Raw genomic sequence first — 21,357 nt, forward strand, 5'->3', positions numbered from 1 at the left:
AAAATAACGGTTATAATCAAAACAATGGCTACTACAGAAACAAAGGTAACCAGAATAACAGTTATTACACAAACAACAACCGCGGCGGAAATAACCGTGGTGAAAACAACCGCGGCGGAAATAACCGTGGTGAAAACAACCGCGGCGGAAATAGCCGTTTGGGAAACAACAATAATAACCATAATAATAATTATAATAACCAAAATAACAATGTAAGACTAGCCCAAACGAGTTCGGAAAACTCCCAAACACCTTTAGATACACGTCAGTAAAAACCAACAAGATTCACACTATAAATCTCAGTCAAAGTACATTCGTTAGTTTCGTAAATGCAGCAACAGGAAAAGAATTAGTTTTTCTACTAGATACAGGTGCAGAAATTTCCATATTAAAGGAAAATTCTGATAACTTTCAAAACATTCAAGATAATCATATCATAAAAATACAGGGTATAAGCCAAGAGGTTACCAAATCAAAAGGCATAACTTCTATTGAAATTCAGACTTCTAAGTACATCATCCCACATGATTTCCATATAGTAAATGTGCAATTCGCTATTCCTTGTAATGGGATACTGGGAATAGATTTTATCAAAAAATACAATTGTCAATTAGACTTCAAGCCTTCTGAAGACTGGCTTGTAATTAGACCAAATAATCTCAAATATCCAATTTATGTTCCGATAACATACAGTTCTGGCGACAACTCCCTAATTCTGCCAGCAAGATCCCAAGTCGTCCGAAAAATTAAGATAAATTCCGAAGAAAATAGTGTATTGATTCCGAATCAAGAGATTCATAAAGGAATCTATATAGCAAATACCATAGCAACAGTTCAGAATGCATACGTAAGGCTACTAAATACCACAAATAAAGATCAGGTAGTTAATATTAAAAATATTCATCATGAACCACTTTCAAACTACGATGTAGTAAAAACAGACTCCGAAAACCGTAAAAAAACTGTATTATCCCAACTTAAAAAAAATTTCCCACCTGAATTCAATGATCAACTTACAAAATTATGCACCCAGTATAGTGATGTATTCGGACTAGAAACCGAAGCGATCACTACAAATAATTTCTATAAACAAAAACTGAGATTAAGTGATGATGAACCCGTATGAAGACGAAATTCAAAAACAAGTCGAAAAGCTCATTAATGATAAAATAGTAGAACCCTCTGTATCACCTTATAATAGCCCACTTCTGCTAGTACCAAAAAAGTCACTCCCAAATTCAGAAAATAAAAAATGGCGATTAGTAATAGATTATCGTCAAATTAATAAAAAACTCTTATCTGATAAATTTCCACTCCCTAGAATCGATGACATTTTAGATCAACTAGGTAGAGCAAAATTGAACTCGAAAAAAATCCTTTTCAACGAACAATGGTTCATATCGTTTCACGCGATTACCATTCGGTTTAAAAAGAGCGCCAAACTCCTTTCAAAGAATGATGACTATAGCTTTCTCTGGATTGGAGCCTTTCCAAGCATTTCTTTATATGGATGACTTAATAGTCATAGGTTGCTCCGAAAACCACATGCTCAAGAACCTAACTGATGTTTTCGAGAAATGTAGGAAACACAACCTAAAGTTACATCCCGAAAAATGTTCATTTTTCATGCATGAAGTCACTTTCTTAGGACATAAATGCACAAATAAAGGAATCTTGCCCGACGACAAAAAATACGACGTCATTCAAAATTACCCAGTCCCACATGATGTGGACAGCGCTAGAAGATTCGTCGCATTTTGCAATTATTACAGACGTTTCATAAAGAATTTTGCAGAATACTCCCGTCACATAACTAGATTATGTAAGAAAAATGTAAAATTCGAATGGACAACAGAATGTCAAAACGCTTTCGAACATCTAAAATCAGCATTAATAAACCCAACTCTGTTGCAATACCCAGATTTTAGCAAAGAATTTTGCATAATTACAGATGCTAGCAAATACGCTTGTGGAGCAGTACTAACTCAGAATAAAAATGGATTACAGCTCCCAGTTGCATACGCATCAAGATCCTTTACGAAAGGTGAAAGCAACAAGAGCACTACAGAACAAGAATTAGCAGCTATTCATTGGGCAATAACATACTTCAGACCATATATTTATGGTAGACACTTCACTGTCAAAACAGACCACAGAGCACTTACCTATTTATTTTCAATGATAAACCCCAGTTCCAAACTAACACGTATGAGACTTGAATTAGAGGAATATAATTTTACAGTAGAGTATCTAAAGGGTAAAGATAATTATGTAGCCGATGCGCTATCTAGAATAACAATAACAGACTTGAAAAACATAAATTTAAATATTAAAATTCTGAAAGTCACTACAAGAAACCAAAGTAGACAAAAATCCTGCGCAGGAAAAGAAAAAATAGAATTGCATAAGCAATCCATAGAAAAAGCTTCAAAGCCCAACGTATATGAAGTCATTAATAATGATGAAGTACGTAAAGTAGTGACCTTGCACGTAAATGACAATATGTGTTTATTTAAGCACGGAAGGAAAATTACAGCAAGATATAATGTTAGCGATTTGTGTACTAATGGAACCCTTGACTTAGGTCAATTCTTTCAAAGGCTTGAAAAGCAAGCTGGTATGCACAAAATCAGCCAACTTAAAGTGGCACCGTGGGAAAATATCTTTGAACATGTTTCAATTGATAATTTTAAAAATATGGGCAATTATATACTGAAATCATTAAGAGTAGCGCTACTCAACCCGGTGACCGTAATTAAAAATAATAAAGAAAAAGAAGCTATATTGTCTACATTCCATGATGATCCTATACAAGGTGGTCATACAGGCATTACAAAAACCTTGGCCAAGGTCCAGAGACACTATTACTGGAAAAATATGTCCAAAGACATAAAAGAGTACATAAAGAAATGTCCTAAATGCCAAAAGTCTAAAACGACTCACACTAAGACCCCATTAACCATACCCGAAACTCCGCAAAGAGCTTTCGATAGAGTAATTGTGGATACGATTGGTCCACTACCCAAATCTGATAATGGAAATGAATACGCAGTAACACTCATCTGCGATTTAACCAAATACCTGGTAGCGATACCAATACCAAATAAAAGTGCAAATACGGTAGCAAAAGCTATATTTGAAGATTTTATTCTAAAGTACGGTCCAATGAAGACGTTCATTACGGACATGGGAACGGAATATAAAAATTCAATTATTGAAGGTCTATGTAAAAATCTAAATATTGAAAACATAACTTCTACTGCACATCATCACCAAACTGTAGGTACCGTGAAGCGAAGCCACAGAACACTCAATGAGTATATTCGTTCATACATCTCAGTCGACAAAACGGATTGGGACGTATGGCTACAATACTTCGTCTATTGTTTCAATACAACACCCTATATGGCACATGACTATTGTCCATATGAATTAGTTTTTGGTAAAACTTCAAATTTGCCAAAGCATTTTAATAGCGTAGATATAATAGAACCCCTTTACAATATAGAAGATTATGCTAAGGAATCAAAATTTAGATTAGAGCAGGCATTTAAGAGAGCTAGACTAATGCTAGAAGCTCATAAGCTAAAACAAAAAATTATGTACGACAAAACTAGTTTGGATTTTGATTTAAAAATAGGAGATCAGGTTTTATTGAAAAATGAAACAGGACATAAACTAGATTTTAAATATACAGGTCCTTATAAGGTAGAACAAATAGGAGATAGAGATAATATAACTATATTAGACAATAAAAATAAAAAACAAATAGTACATAAAGATAGATTAAAACTTTTTATTTCATAATCAATTAACATTTCATAAATATATCACGTATGGCCATACATAAATAAATATAAAAAAAAGGAGAAAAATATACATACATAAATAAATATAAAAAAAAAGGAGAAATATATACATACATAAATAAATATAAAAAAAAAGGAGAAAAATATACATACATAAATAAATAAAAAAAAAAAGAGAAAAATAAGCATACCGAATATAAAAACACAAAAAAAAAAACTTATTAACACCATTTATTAAATTTTGTACAATCTATGTTAGAAAATAACTTCATTATATTACGTTATTTTTCAAAAGGAGGGAGATGTAATATGCCCATATATGCACTATTAATATAATATATATTTATCGACCACCCACTGTACCAAGAGTACTTAAAGGGTACACACTGTAACACTTTGTCGCAGTGTTTATGTTATCCAAGGTCTCGGTCATAAACCTAAGTGCACCGAAATATGAACCGCCCGCTGTGCCTTTCCGCATATGTCCGCATATACGTAACTCGAGTGGACCTTATGCAAGTCCACATACCTCCGCCTAATCGAACATAACATAAATATATATTCATATATAAATATTTAAGAATACATAACCGTCTCTCCGCTGCCGCTTTGGGCAGCGCAGCTACGAGACTTAGACCTCCTTTAATTCATAAGTAAATTTTTAAAACCAGAAACTTCCTTGAGCTCGGAGCGGCAACAACGGCTGCTCCGAATCTAATAAAAACCAAGTAAAGACTAAATCTCAAAAAGGAACATATTACATTTGGGAACCTGCTATTCCAATCTATTACAGGTGACTGACGACCAAGGCCGGAAACGGCCTTATTATCCTAAAGATAAGATACGGCCTAAAGAATTATCAAATTATAAAACAGACTTTGAAAAATTGCATAAGTCACTAACCCAAAATAGACTGATACAGAAAACCACAGTTGGAAAACACAAAGAAATTTAACCATATTGACGTTATTGAATGCTAATGGTGGAAACGCATCTTACAATCAAACAAAACTTTCAAAAAAGAGGCGGTTGATTGTATTTCCGCACAGATCATCCCGATGGGAAAGTCCAAGGCGGAATCGGATTTCTAATCAGAAAACTTGCAAAAAACTTCTTTCAGGCCACATCGAAACAAATTCATTCAAGCAACGAAAACATTTTAATCGCTGCCGTTTACGGCCCTCCTCGTTTCTCAATCTCGGAAGGACAATTTATGGACTTCTACAATTCACTTGGGGATCATGGGGATCATTTGATAGACGCAAGAGACTACAACACCAAACATACGCACTGAAAATCACGTCTAGTGACTCGCAAAGGAAGGAAATTGTAAAATTCAATTATAAATGTGAGAAATAAACTGAACTATGTTTCCCATGAAAGTCCCACATACTGACCAACCAACCCACGCAAGCTCCCAGACCTTATTGATTTTGCGGTGACAAAAAACATACCTCGCAATCTAATAAGTGCCAAAGCAGTTTCGTACTTATCATCAGACCACTCGCCTGTGCTTCTAATGCTTTTTCAAAGCCCAGACATAACATCTCCAAAGTGTCTTCCAGCCAAACCCTGCCTCAAATTCATTCCTCCTGCCAGTAATTGAAAATGTTCGAACGAAATCGAAAATGTCATAAGACGGCTAAAACCAAAAAAGGCTCCCCGTGGTGACCTACTGACGCCAAAGATGCTGATCGAACTTCCTAAATGCGGTATAGAGGTCGTCTGGAAACTATTTAATGGGATCATTATTCTTGAATTATGGACCAAAATTATAATGATACCGAAGTCTGGAAAAGATCACACAATTCCGCCATCGTACAGACCATAAGCTTTCTATCTTGTTTGTCTAAATTGTTTGAAAAATGCTTGTTAGCTTGCATAACACCCCACATTTGTAAGCTTGACATATTATCTCGCCACCCCATTTTTGCTTCCGAAGAAACCACGGAATCATCGAGCAAGTGAACTGATTAACATCCGAAATACGTTCAGCCTTCGAACAGTGAGAATACTGTAGCGCTATTTTTCGCTATTTTTAGCTTTCGACCGAGTTTTGCTTAATGGACTCATGCACAAAATTAAAAAGTATTTTCCAACTTACACCCACAAGCTACTAGAACCATATCTCTACAATAGGGTATTCTCAGTGAGATGCAACGCAGCTACTTCGGGCGACTACATCATCGATGCTCGACTTCCACAAGCAAGCGCACTTGGCCCGTGTCTATATGTTTTGTATACTGCAGATATTCCTACGAACGCACAACTAACAACGTCAACGTTCGCCGACGATACCGTTATCCTTAGTCGCTTCATATGACCAACGCAAGCAACAAACTCGCTAATAATATCATAGAAAAAGAAAGGTGGCTGTCCGACTGGCGCATTAAAATAAACGAACTAACACGAACTAACGAACTAACTAACATGTAACGTTCACTCTTCATAGATAAACATGCCCTCCGCATTCTCTAAACGGTATGCAGATCCCTCAAGCTAACGAAGTAACGTACCTTAGCGTCTACCTTGATATACGACTACCCTAGCGTAAGCACATCGAATGCAAGAAGATGCACCTTAAACTAAAAGCTAGCAGCCTCCACTGGATCATTAACTCATGATTGCCACTGTGCCTGGTGTACTATGCGCACTTATAGAATCCATACTTTACCTATATACAGCACCAAGACATACATAATTTATATGTATGAATAAACTGTGACACTTTGTTGCAGTGTAATTGTATCACAAACATCCCAATTCAAGTGCATGTGTAACATGATCACATATATGCGCTATGAACTTAAATTGATATCCACGCGTTTCCTCGCTGGCCGTCGCACTTCTACATACATAACAAAGAGCGCGCATAACACATTCCTTCCGCCAATATATAACAACATATATAAGTTAACTGAAGTTAACGGAGCAGCGGCAATATCCGGTTATTTAAGAGCTCGCCCTGGCCAAACTGCTGACACAACGTCTGGCCGGATGCCCATACATAGCGGCGAGCACTGCATATTTGCGTGGCCGCTATGAAATACATTTTGTTAGCTTTTAGTTTCAGTTTGTATCAGAGCCTCAAAGAATAAAGAGCATTGAAATCAAATCTCCGGCACAGCCGTTAAATAGTAAACTCATTTTATTGAATTAATCACCGCACCTCAAGGGCCGCGATAACGGAGCAAGTGCTCCCACCGTATTTGCTATTAAGAAAGAAGAAACCCCTCGGCAACCGCCAGGGTCCATACGTATCCGCTACGCCTGTGACGACTCCGCCATCAGCAAGGGATAATCCAAACACACCATTACACATCCATAACTCAATCACTCCCTACACCTGTGACGACTACTCTATCAGCGAGGGATAACCCAAGCATACCATTACACACCCATATTTTAATTAACTGGCGCCCAACGAAAACATCATGTAAGTGAGCTTTTTTATCCACATACATAAATACCCTTTACGTCTTCATCATAATTTTCATTCAATAAAAAAAAAGTGAAATATCGTTCCTTACACTGAGAGCAGAAAAAAAAAACTACAGCCCCATAAAAGTTTTTTAATTTAATTAATTCCCATTAATTGGCTGACGGATTAGCGTTGACATATTTTATCTCGATATAAAATTTATTAACCACCTTTTTATACCCTTGCAGAGGGTATTATAATTTTGTCCAAAAGTGTGCAACGCAGTGAAGGAGACATCTCCGACCCTATAAAGTATATATATTCTTGATCAGGATCACCTGAGTTGATATGAGCATGTCCGTCTGTCTGTTTCTACGCAAACTAGTCTCTTAGTTTTAAAGCTATTGTGATAGGATAACTCCAGGGGATTGGTTTTTGTTGGTCTTTATTTGGAAGGAGCAGCAAAGGTGCCGCTCCAACGATCAAAATGTCTCTGTTCTTTTACAATATTTCTTAAGTCTAAGTAAGGCTAAGTCTCGTAGCAGCGCTGCTCGCAGGCGGCGGCAGAGAGACGGCTATGTACTTATATATAAAGGAATATATGTGGAGGCGCGAGGGGTATGCATATGCTGACCGTTTGTTACGATTATGCTGACACTAGCACTTTCTGTGTGCGGGCTAAGGCATAACGATCGGTTCATATTTCGGCCACTTAGGGTTTATGACCGGGACTTTGGATTATGTAAACACTGCAACAAAGTGTTACAGTGCGCACCCTTTAAGTACTCTCGGTACAGTGGGTATTCAATATATGTGCATACTACATCTCCCTCCTTTTGAAAAATAACGTAATATAATGAAGTTATTTTTATAATAAAAATTTTTAATTAATACATTTTTTTATTTATTTGTTTTGTTTTATGTGGTTAGAATCATAGAAAATGAAATTATTAAAAGAATATGTGTATTTATTTATCTATGTATGTGTGTCTTTGTATGGCCATACTAAGTGCAATTAATGAAATAAAGATTTTTAATCTATCCTTATGAACTTTTTGTTTTTTATGTTTATTATTTGCTATTACTATGTTATCTCTATCTCCTATTTCCGTTACTATATACGGACCTGTATATTTAGGATCTAACTTATGACCTGTCTCGTTTTTTAATAAAACTTTGTCACCTACTGATATATCTATATCCCTTACTTTATGATCGTATAGTAGTTTATTTCTATTCTTATTTGCTTCTAACATAACTCTAGCTCTTTTATAGGCTACTTCTAATCTATACTTACTCTCCTTAGCATAGTCATCTATATTATATAGTGCTTCTACACTATCTATGCTATTAAAATGTTTTGGCAAATTACTTGTTTTACCGAATACTAGCTCATATGGACAATAAGTATGTGCCATAGAGGGGGTCGTGTTGAAACAGAAGACAAAATATTGAAGCCATACGTCCCAATCAGTTTTATCAGCCGATATGTAAGATCGTATGTATTCATTGAAAGTTCTATGACTTCTTTCTATTGTTCCAACTGTCTGGTGGTGTTGTGCTGTGGATGTAATATTTTCAATATTTAAATATTCGCACAAATCGTCTATAATTGAATTCTTATATTCTGTTCCCATGTCCGAAATAAACGTCTTCATTGGACCGTACTTCAGGATAAAAGATTCAAATATTGCTTTAGCGACAGTATTGGCGTTTTTATTCGGAACAGGTATGGCAACTAAATACTTAGTTAAATCACATATTAAAGTGACTGCATACTCATTGCCATTTTCTGATTTTGGCAGTGGACCAATAGTGTCCACTATCACTCTGTCGAAAGCATTTATTGGTGTGTCTGTAATTGTTAATGGGGTCTTTGTGTGTTTTGTTATTTTTGATTTCTGGCATTTTTGACATTTTCTTACGTACTCAGTTATATCTTTAGACATGCTTTTCCAGTAATAGTGTCTTTTTACTTTGGCCAAAGTTTTTGATATGCCAGTATGACCTCCTTGAATTGGATCATCATGAAATGTAGACAAAATTGCTTCTTTTTCTTTTAAATTTGTTATTTGGGTCACCGGGTTGAGTAGCGCTACTCTTAATGTTTTCAAGATTTGATTGCTCATTAATTTAAAATTATCAATTGAAGTATGTTTAAAGATATTTTCCCACGGTGTCACTTTGAGTTGGCTGATTTTATGTATACCGGCTTGCATTTCAAGCCTTTGAAAAAATTGATCTAAATCAATAACTCCATTAGTATATAAATCGCTAACATCATATCTTGCAGTAATTTTTCTGCCTTGTTTAAATAAACATAACATATTTTTTATCTGCAAGGTCACTACTTTACGTACTTCATCATTGTTTATGACGTCGTATACGTTGGGCTTAGAAGCTTTATTTAAAGATTGCCTTGGCAATTCTTGTTCTTGATTTTCCGCGCGGAATTTTTGTCTACTTTGATATCTAGTAGTGACTTTTAATACATTTCTAGTTATATTTGGTAGATCTTTGATGGTTATTCTTGATAACGCATCAGCTACATGATTATCTTTTCCCTTTAAATATTCGACTGTAAAGTCGTATTCTTCTAGTTCGAGCCTCATACGTGTCAGTTTAGAACTGGGATTGGTCATTGAGAAAAGGTATATTAAAGGTCTATGGTCTGTTCTTATTAAGAAATGTGTTCCATATATATATGGTCTAAAATATAATATCGTCCAGTGAATTGCAGCTAATTCCTGCTCAGTAGTACATTTGTTACTTTCACCTTTTGTAAATGCTCTTGATGCGTATGCAATGGGAAGTTGGAGACCATTATGATTTTGAGTTAAAACCGCTCCACATGCTTGCTTACTTGCATCTGTTATTATGCAAAATTCTTTAGTGAAATCTGGGTATTGTAGCAAGGTAGGTTCCATAAGTTTTGTTTTTAAGTATTGGAATGCATTTTCACACTCATCCGTCCATTTAAAAGGAACATTCTTTTTACATAATCTTGTTATGTGCCGTGAATAATCGGCGAAATTTTTTATAAAGCGTCTATAATAGTTACAGAATGCTACAAAACGTCTAGCACTGTCCGCGTCGTGCGGAACTGGGTAGTTCATAATGACATCGTATTTCTTGTCATCTGGAAGTATTCCTTTATCAGTGCATTTATGACCTAGAAAAGTCACTTCATGCATAAAAAATGAACACTTTTCTGGATGTAGCTTTAGGTTGAATTTCCTACATTTCTCAAAAACATCTGTTAAGTTTTTAAGCATATGTTTTTCGGAACAACAACAATTACTATTAAGTCATCCATATAAAGGAACGCTTGAGAAGGTTCTAGACCAGAGAACGCAATAGTCATCATTCTCTGAAACGAATTAGGAGCTATTTTTAATCCGAAGGGTAATCGCGTGAAGCGATATGAGCCGTTGCTCGTTGAAAAAGACGTTATATCTCTTGAACCTTTTTCTAGTTCGATTTGATGGAATCCTGACATTAAGTCAAGACATGAAAAGTATTTTGCTCGGCCTAGTTGATCTAAAATATCATCAATTCTAGGTAATGGGAATTTATCAGATAGTAATTTTTTATTAATCTGGCGATAGTCAATTACTAATCGCCATTTCTTTGCATTTGATCCGGGGGATGATTTATTAGGAACAAGTAACAATGGGCTATTATATTCGGATACTGACGGTTCGACAATCCCGTCTGAGATTAATTTTTCTACTTGTTTTTGTATTTCATTCACCTGACTATGTGGGCTTCGATAGTTTTTTATATAAACTGGTTCATCATCTTTTAATCTCAGTTTTTGTTTATAAAAATTATTTGTGGTTATTGATTCGGTTTCCAATCCGAATATATCGCTATACTGGGTGCATAAGCTAGTAAGCTGAGACTTGAACTGTGGAGGGAAGTTTTTTGACAGTTGTGATAGTACGGATTTTTTTCTATTGTCTGGATTTGTGTTGACTACATCGTAGTTCGAAAGTGATTCATATATTAGATTATCTGTACTCACTACTTGGTCGTTATTTGTTGTGTTTAATAATCTTATGAAGGCATTATTGGATGTTGCTATGGTATTTGCAACGTAAATACCATGTTGAATTTCCTGATTTGGAATTAATATACTGTCTGCTGTTGAATTAAGTTCAATTTTCCGAATAACTTGGGATATTGCTGGCAGAAGTATTGAATTATTGCCAGAACTATGAGCTATTGGTACTTTAATTGGGAATTTTAAATTATTGGGTCTAATTATAAGCCAATCTTCAGATGGCTTGAAGTCTAATTGACAGTTGTATTTTTTGATAAAGTCGATGCCTATTATTCCATCGCATGGAATTGGGAAATGTGAATTTAAGATATGAAAATCGTGTGGAATTATGTAATTGGTGGTCTGTATCTCTATAGAAACTAAACCTTGGGATTTTATTATTTCTTGACTTATGCCTTTTATGTCTATGATGTAATCATTTTGGATGTTTTGAAAATTATCCGAAGTTTCTTTTAGAATGGAAATGTCTGCACCTGTGTCTATTAAAAATACAAGTTCTTTCCCAGTAGCTACATTAAAAAATGAAACGAATATATTTTGGCTGAGATTAATAGTGTGAACTCTTACTTCATTTATTGTTGAATATTTAAAGGGTTTTGGGAGTTTTCCGATGTGTTTTGATTATTATTTTGTGTCAATCTTACATTGCCTTGGTTATTGCTATTGTGGCCTCGGTTTGAGTTACCACTGCCTCTATAATTTCCTCTATATGGGCCTCGCCCTCTATTGTTATTCTGATAATTATTGTTATTCTGATAATTGTTGTTATAATTACCGTTGTTGTAGTTATTGTGATTGTAGTTATTGTGATTACCACGAAAACTACCTCTATAACTGCCACGTCCGCGATTTGAGCCGCGCTGTGGATAATTCTTATAATATAGGACAGTGTTTGACTGCCCAGTTGCTTCAGTGCAACTATTAACGAATTTGGAAACGGCTTCGTTCATCGTACTGAATGTTCCAGCTTGCATGATAAGTTTTACCTTATCGATTGTGCAGTTTTTAGTCATTGCTTTGACTGCATGCTGCATGGAATAATTCCTGGCTAGCTCTAAAGATAAACCATCTGATATATATGCACCTTCTAAGGCTTTCGTCATCTGCTCAATTTCTTGTGTGTATTGGTTAGCAGTTTTATTGCGCTGCTGTAGATTCATCAGCTTCGCTGATAATACCTCAACAGTTTCGCCTTTGACGTTGCTTCTTAGTCTAGCAATCACCTCAGTAATTGTTGTTTCATTACCGATTAGATTCCTGGCGACACCTTTTAGCTTTGTTTTAATGATGGAAATAGCTAATTCTTCGTGCTCGCCTTTTATTGATTGTATTATTTGTAAAGCATCAATGAAACTTGTTAAATTTTCAGCCTTACCATCAAAAACTGGTATAAGCTTAGATGCTGTATTAATAAAATCAATATTTGATTGTGCCATTGTGATGGATTTATCTATCTTGTATTCTATGACACTCGAAGTATCTGAATCTGTAGAGTTATCCAGATCAGTGTATACCGCCGGAATAGTAAGATTATTTAAATCTGTATCTTCTATTTTGGGGTTTACTTTGGGAAGCTCTTCTGACTCAGATTCTTTCGTTTCTGTTGATTCCGAGTCAGGTGCAGTGTCAACTGTTATTAGAGTGTTTAGAACGGTTGGTAATGATATTTCTAAACTGAACTTTTGTTTAATAAATATTAAATTAGATCGTAGTCGTATCAAAAGTTTCGATACCTGTGACCAATGATCTTGATTTAATCTTTCTCTATGATCATGTATTAGCATACGCGCTTCATTAAAGCACTCTACTAATATTTCAACGTGCTTCCTAACCGTATTCTTTTGAATGGGTCTATTCTGAGTTAGGGACTTGTACGATTTGTCAAAATTTGTTTTAATTATTGATAACTCCTCGTACAATTTTTTCCAATCCATGATTTTAGTTTAGCCATACTTTTGTAGAGATAATTACGTAATATATTTTAATATTTATTTTCTTTTATTTCATTGTCTTAGATTGTAGGTGTTTAAATTTTTGTATAATAATTTTGTTTGTTTTTTTTTTTTTTGGTTTTTTATTTAGATTTTGTCCAGGTCATTTGCTTGACTCTGGAATTTTTTCTTTAAACATTTGTTGTGTAATTTATATAATTTTAGCAAAACGCTTGCTAACATTATAATGAAGATTATCATTAACAATATTGTAATTGTTTGAAGATCGATTTTTCCTGGTTCAATTTTATTAACGACATTTGCCGTGGAATCTACGACTTTCGTGTCTACTAAACCCATTTTAGATAGTTTATATGTTTTTGTTTTTCCAATTTCAATTATATTTTTCTCTGAGTCATGTTTTGCAATGTAACTTAATTTTTCTGGGAAGTAATAGTCAGAATCATTTATTTGATCTGTTTTACTTATGCTATTACTTCTCATTAAAAGGGTATTAAAATGTTTCATAAATTTTAGGAATTTATGCTATTTTTGAATTTATTTTTTTTCTTTCATTAAAATTTTACATAAATTTTTGGGATTTGTCGTATTTTTTCCTTTAATTTAAAAAAATTTTTCTAAATTTTGTCTTTTTTTCTTATCTAACATTTTTTCCTACCTATTATTTGTACAGCTATACGGGCCATACTTTCAAATTGGGCAAAAGAGGTTCCGCTCAATTTTTCAAAAAAAATATTATAGTATAAAAAAAATATGCATCGCAGTGCAATCAAAAAAATTATGCAACGCAGTGCATGGGTAAAAAAAAAATTTCTCCTCAGTTGATTTCCTTTTTTTTTCCCACGTCAGCTGGTCGTCGCCGGTTTGGCTACGCTGACGTTCCCTCGGTGGCGCAGGAGGTGGCGTATTCCCGCACTCTATTTGCTGCTGCTGCTGTCCGGGGCCTTTTGGACTCAGGCGTTACCGGTGCCGGTCCTCGCACAGGTTTGGTTGCAGTGAGGGCTGTCCAGTGGTCCAGGGCAATCCTTCGGGCACGTCTTTTTTAGTTTTGGTAATTGCTTTGGTGGTGGAGGTTTTGTTATTATTTTTTCATTAATTTTCTTAATCGATACTGAGTGAGTGGCGGCAATTTTTGGGCTTTTATTCTTGTTTAATAATTCTTCTTTCAGAAAATCTAGTTCTGTTTGAAGTTTTTGGGCTGTAGCCCACGCGGGAGGTGGAGTGTTTACGTAGAGTAGCCACTTTAGGTGTGCTACTCTTTTTTTTATTTTTTTCGCGACTCCTCCGCGATTGCCCATTGCTTTTACTCTACTCACTCAGATTTTTGTCGATTTATTTTTCATTTTCCAGTCATATTCCAGTAATTCTCAAGTAATTTTTCAGTAATTTTCAGTAATATTCCAGTAATTCTCCAGTAATTTTTCAGTAATTTTCCAGTAATTTTCCAATGATTTTCTGATTATAGGTATCCTCCTGGGTACATCCTTTTAATCCCTCGATGTCCTTCCATCGCTGTCACGGTCGCCATGTGATAGGATAACTCCAGGGGATTGGTTTTAGTTGGTCTTTATTTGGAAGGAGCAGCAAAGGTGCCGCTCCAACGATCAAAATGTCTCTGTTCTTTTACAATATTTCTTAAGTCTAAGTAAGGCTAAGTCTCGTAGCAGCGCTGCTCGCAGGCGGCGGCAGAGAGACGGCTATGTACTTATATATAAAGGAATATAATAATATATGTTGTTATGCGCTCTCAAGTGGAGGCGCGAGGGGTATGCATATGCTGACCGTTTGTTACGATTATGCTGACAATAGCACTTTCTGTGTGCGGGCTAAGGCATAACGATCGGTTCATATTTCGGCCACTTAGGGTTTATGACCGGGACTTTGGATTATGTAAACACTGCAACAAAGTGTTACAGTGCGCACCCTTTAAGTACTCTCGGTACAGTGGGTATTCAATATATGTGCATACTACACTATCGACTTGAAACTTTGCACACACCCTTCTTTCCTTTGCACGCAGTATACAAGTCGGAACGGCCGGGATCGGCTGACTATATCCTATAGCTGCCATATAACTGATTGATCGGAAATGGTATAACTTTAATGTTTTTAGAGTTAGAGACTTCAAATTTGACACGAGAGCTATTTTTGGCAAAACATTACGACATGCCAAATTTCATAAGGATCGGCCGACTATATCTTATAGCTACCATATAACTGAACGATCGAAAATGACCCAACTTTCGTGTTTTTGATGATAGAAAGCTGGCACTTGGTACACATTCTATTTTTGGTCAGTTAATTCGATGTACCAAATTTTAAAACGATCGGTTTACTATATCTTATAGCTGACATATAACTGAACGATCGGAAACGGTATTTGGTAGAAATATCAACTTTCGTATTTTTGAAAATAGAGCTTGGGACTTTTTTTTATATTTTGTATTGTAATTAATTGGTTTTATTATGATGTAATCATAAGGATCGGCCAACTATATACAATGCTTGCAATATATATCCGGTTTTAGCTGCAAGGGTATATCAATTTCGGCTCCGCCCGAAGTTAGTTTTGCTTTCTTGTTTATAAGCCAATTTTGTTTGCATTTCTTTTTTGTGTGTGTTATTTAATATAAATAAATATTACATTATAATACAGCGGTATATTTGCACAGGTACAGTGCGGAATAAAAATTCTTAACCAAGGCGAAAAAATCAGTGTCAAAAAATTTAAATTTCGATCCGAAATAATTCATATAATCGCGAGTATTTAATTCAGCTTTTATATGTCTCTTTTGTTACACAAGAATTCTTGGTATTAGCCGCGCAGTTTTGGTTATTTTTGATTATTTTTATTTTCCGTTTTGTTTCCCCACTCCGTTTTCAGAAATACGATACAGCCGCACATGCAGTGTGTGGCACATTGTTGCATTTATTCTTATTTGTTTGTCATAAGCGGAGGCTCAGGCCCCGCGCACCTCTCACCATGCCGCTACTTAGCACAGCAATAGCGCAATTTGACGAGCATATAATTCATGCATGAATTAATTTTTTTGAATTAATCAATTAATCGGGCATGAATTAATCGGGCGATTTTATAGCTACAGCTCCACATAAGCAATTCTTTTCAGCAATATAGGAACACAAGACAACTCTTTAGTGATTCTGAGTCCGAGACCGAAGGGCCGGCCAGATTTTCCACCCCAAAAAGCGCTAACGCTAACGCTCTCAAACTCGCGAACATGGCTTTCAACATGGAACAAATGACGGCCACTATGCAGGCGGCCGTTCAACGTGATGTTCAAGAAGCCAATATTGAAAACCAGCGTAGAAAAAACGAACTGCGCCTGGCTGTTCAAGAAGCCAATACTGAAAAGCAGCGTAAGGAAAACGAACTGCGCTATACACCGGCTGACCAAACGGGTCGAAGCAAAAGAAATCGCTCCCGTCCAAGCGGAGGCTCCCCAAATCAAAGCATATGAACCTGTAGAAATAAGGGACGACGTCAAATGTGACGAGCCCCTAGATACGGTCAAGTGCCTGCCCGAATTTACGGAAGCAAAAGACGCGTATGTCTCCTGGGGGCAGTAGCCGCATATTACATTTAAAAAAAAAAGCTCGCGCCATTATCAGGCGGTCATTATTATTAGGAGAAAAATAAGAGGCCCTGCCGATGCCGTGCTATCCTCGTTTGGCACTGTGCTAAATTTCAACGCGATTATAAATCGACTCGACTTTACGTACAATGATAAGCGGCAGATGCACGTTATCGAGCAGGAAATGGGTACTCTTAGGCAGGGAAATATGACCCTTCTACAGTACTATGACGAGGTCGAGAAAAAACTCACCTTGCTTAGCAACAAGGCCACTATGTCGTACGAAGCCTCGGCGGCAAAAGTTTTGTTTGACAAATTCCGGGATGACGCACTCCGAGTATATATCTCGGGGCTTAAGCGCAGCCTCACGGGTATCTTTTTTTCGGCAAAGCCGAAAGATGTGCCTTCAGCTCTCGCTTTGGCGCAAGAAGTGGAATCTAACCACGAAAGATACTCCTTCGCGGCTTCATTTGCCAAAAGCCAAGAGGACAAGGACAAGAATACCGACAGGCTTCTGCGCAGGTAAATGCACAAACAAACGCTGGAAAAAATCCGTACTACGTCAAACAACACAGTACACTCTGCCCCACACAGTGGAGGCGCTCCTGAACCCATCGCTGTCCAAGATGCTTGGGCCATCCCAAGCCCCGGCATACCAAAACAGGAAGCCGGCTGAGTCCGATTGATCTGCCCCACACAAAAGGCAGAGGGTTAATCACGTCGCGCAGGGCGCGAGCGGAACCGGGAGCAAATATACCGCTGCAGCTTCAAGCGCGGCTCAAGAAATTGACAACGATGTTGTTAAAGATTACGATTCAGACGTCATAAATTTTTTAGGGGAAAGTCCCTGCAACCCGTCATCAGACGAAGTGTAGCAGGTGCAGAAATGAAGCTTTTAATAGACACGGGCGCGTCAAAAAATTTCATCCGTCCATACGAAGTGTTGAAAGGCCACCCAGTAGATTCGCCATTTTCGGTACATTCCATCCATGGCATTACCAAGATTAAAAAAGAAATGCTTCGTATCCCTGTTCAAGTTGAAAGCTACGTTCTTAATCTTACCAGATTGGTCCTCCTTTGATGCCATCATCGGCCTTGACCTACTAAAACAAGCAGGAGCATCACTCGACCTAGTTTCCGGTCACCTCAAATGGGGCTCCGATGTAGAAAAGCTAGAATTCCAATCATGCCCCAACGTAAATTTCACTGAGGTGTACTGCTCCAGCGCACCACCTTTAGTCAGAAAAGCATTTTCAAAAATGCTAAGCGACAGGAAAAATGCTTTCGCGAACCCAAATGAGGCGTTACCTTACAATGCGTCTGTGGTAGCCACCACAATTGATGAGGAGCCCATTTATGCCAGACCATATCCGTATCCGATGGGAGCGGCAGATTTCGTCAATGACGAAATCCAAGACCTACTAAAAAACGGCATAATCCAGAAGTCGAGATCCCCCTACAATAACCCAATATGGGTAGTAGACAAAAAGGGCACCGACGGGCAGTAGACAATCTGGCAATCGTAAAATGCGGCTGGTATAAGACTTTCGAAAGCTAAACGAGACGACAATACCGGATCAGTATTCCATGCCAATTATCTCTATGATACTAGGGAATTTAGGCAAAGCCAAATATTTCACAACGCTCGATTTGAAGTCTGGCTACCACCAAATCACACTGGCAGAACGTGACCGTGGAAAAACTTCTTTTTCCGTAAACGGGGGAAAATACGAGTTTCGCCAAATTCCATTCGGATTGAGGAATGCTGCCAGCATCTTCCAACGAACCATCGACGACATACTGCGTGAACAGATTGGAAAATTTTGCTACGTCTATGTCTATGATGTTATCGTCTTCTGAGAAAACGCCCACATACGGCACGTGGACTGAGTTCTAAAGATCCTGCATGACGCTAACATGCGAGTGTCAGCGCAAAAATCGGTCTTCTTCAAAAAAAGCGTTAACTTTTTGGGGTTTATAGTCACCAGGGATGGGACTACGACAGGCCCGGAAAAAGTCCGGGTCCATCAAGGAATTCCCTGAGCCTAAAAACGTTTTCGAAGTAAGGTTATCATGGTTATTATTATAAGGTTAAAGGCTACTATGGGCTTGGCTGGCTATTATAGATGCTTTATTAAAGATTTTGCATCAATAGCTAAGCCCATTTCCAACACTGAAATGTCAGCAGACACATATCCAGAGGCATCCAGGTACAAGCTGCTGACTACCAACCGCTGACCTACGCGGTATCGGATTCCAATCTGAATACAAAAATTAAAAGATGGAAAGAACGCATCGACGAGTTTGGTGCCAAAGTCCATTAAATGTCTGGCAAGGCAATCCTCGTTGCTGATGCCCTCTCGAGGCAACAACTCAACGTTGTAGAAGAGGAGGAGACATTTTCAAGCGCGGCCACAATTCACAGTGAGCTGTCGCTAACCTCTCAATTTATTTCAAAGCCAGATATACCTGGAGGAAGCACGCTCTCCGTCAAAGCGCAGCTTCGTTCTCATTGGAAACAAGAGACGGCATATAATTGACTTCACTTGCGAGGAGTGTAATATGCACATATGTTGACCACCCACTGTACCAAGAGTACTTCAAGGGTACACACTGTAGTATTTATGTTTGTTTATGTTATTTGAAACCTGGGTCATAAACCTTAAGTGGCTAAATTTCCAAATGCTCGCTGTGTTTTAGCCGCACGCCGAAACTGAATACGCAGCGTAAATGTAATATGAACAAACCAAACCTATATGTGCATAAAAACCTCCGCTTAAGCGATTAGCTATATATTTAAGAATATATAACCATCTCTCTACCGCCGCTGTTGGCAGCGCAGCTTCGAGGCCCAGACTTCCCAACTCCTAGAAAATATTGTAAAGGAGAAGAACCTTTTGGGAGCTCGGAGCGGCAACAACGGCTGCTCCAGAAAATAAAGACAAATAATAAATTGAACTTCAAAGTATCTAAAACCCAACCGACTTATATCCGACTGGATGGGATCCTTGGACAACGGCTTTAACATTACAGGAGTCATTGCTGGAAGGCTCGCAGACATAATAGTTCCGAAAGGCGTAAACGCCTTTCATTGCGATTTGAACACGCTAGCAGTAGCACAGGACAAACTGATTCGGCAATTCCCTGCCACCAAATTTTGGCACTGCAAAAACCGGGTAACAGATATTTTTGCAATTGATGAAAGGCGGGAAATTCTCACTGTCGAGCACAACAGAGCTGTCAGATTTGCCCAAGAAAACGTGAAGCAAGTACTCTCTGAGTACTACTTCCTGAAAATGGCCAAGCTAGCGAACGAAATAGTCGTTTCGTGCAAGACTTGCGCCAAGGCTAAATACGACTGTTGAGAAATAGTTCGTCTTTATTTTGCATTTAAATAGTATTACATTTGCTTCTTTACTTGTTAATTAATTTCTTATTATCGTACCTATTTTTGCGCACATCATTGTCTTGTTTACCATTTGGGAGCTTTAAGCTCACACGCATAGCCGAAATTGCAGTGCAATGCGTTAGTATTAGAACATCACGCGATCGTTTTTCAGTTCTTTTTCTGCACGTTTTGCAAGCCGGCCGCATTCTCTTGTTGACATTAACCGCAACCACTCGCTGATAGCAACCCCGCTTAAAAACATTTTAAGCCCGCTAAATAGTGAAAATAAATGCATAAAACTATAATAAAAACCGTAATACAGTCCACTATTCATAAACATAACAAATTTTGGTCTTTCGAGCCGGATACCCGCGTTTATTTGTGCATTTACTTTTGTGAACATTAGAGACAAATTTACCGCTTTCTCGTCATGAACGCGATAATGCATAGAACGATTCAACAACGTGGTGCCTGCAAGGGGCAAATAACGCGCACCCTCAACAGTGCTGTGGAGTTTTCACAAAGATGTGAAAATGTGGAAACGTTTGCGTTTATGTAGCTCTCAGATGATTTAATGGAATTTCATTTGGAGGAGGGATATGAAGACCCTGGATTGGACATACCCGAATACGAAGACAAGTTCTACGCCGCGCATGCTATTTTTAGTAACGCCATCAAGGACATGGGAGGTCAAGATCATGGACAGGACCAGTCGAACATTCTACTTTCAAGTACAGTGGAACGCCTATTTGAGGGACAAAACAACCTTTTGGAGAAAATTCATACTTCATCGGGAACTGCTGATTTAAGGGGTTATATACAGTTGTACCGCGCAAAAATATGGATTTTTATCGATTTTTTTTTGACACCATAAAAAATATTTATGAAAAATGTTTTACCGACGTTGTTTAGTACATGTTTCTATGTACTTAATTAAATTTTTTCATAAAAAAATATTACATAACAAAAATGTTATAGCCGAATTCCCGGATCGTCTTTTTTCGATGGTGTCTTGCGGTGGACATGATTTCTCGAAAACGGTTCATCCGAAATCCAAAATTCAAAAAAGTTTAGTTAGTATATTGTATTGTCTAGTCCGTGAACGAGGGATTTTTAAAAATTTTGATT

Source organism: Drosophila bipectinata, chromosome XR (genome assembly GCF_030179905.1).
Source record: "Drosophila bipectinata strain 14024-0381.07 chromosome XR, DbipHiC1v2, whole genome shotgun sequence".
Taxonomy (NCBI): Eukaryota; Metazoa; Arthropoda; class Insecta; order Diptera; family Drosophilidae; genus Drosophila; species Drosophila bipectinata.